Genomic DNA, 259 nt, shown 5'->3' with positions numbered 1-259 from the left:
TCCTGTCCTGCGTGGGCTGCGCGGGGCGCGACCCCGCTCCCCCTCCCCGACCGGCTCCCCGCGGTGGGGACGGGCCCAGCCCGGCGGCCGGGACCGCGTGGGGGAGCGGCCGGGTGCTGCGCCCCCCGAGAGGCGAGCGGGCGGCCGGGCCCTTGGGCTTTGCGGAGCTCTTAATTTCATGCAGGTATGTCCCGTTTCTCGCAATGTTTAACCTCAGCCGGCGTGGGGAAGCTGAACCCTTTGGCTCCGGCAGCCTTTT

The sequence above is a fragment of the Aptenodytes forsteri genome, unplaced genomic scaffold, assembly GCF_000699145.1.
Source record: "Aptenodytes forsteri isolate BGI_AS27 unplaced genomic scaffold, ASM69914v1 Scaffold119, whole genome shotgun sequence".
In the NCBI taxonomy this organism is placed as follows: Eukaryota; Metazoa; Chordata; class Aves; order Sphenisciformes; family Spheniscidae; genus Aptenodytes; species Aptenodytes forsteri.
The sequence above is the reverse complement of the archived record's forward strand: the minus strand, read 5'-3'. Positions refer to the sequence as shown.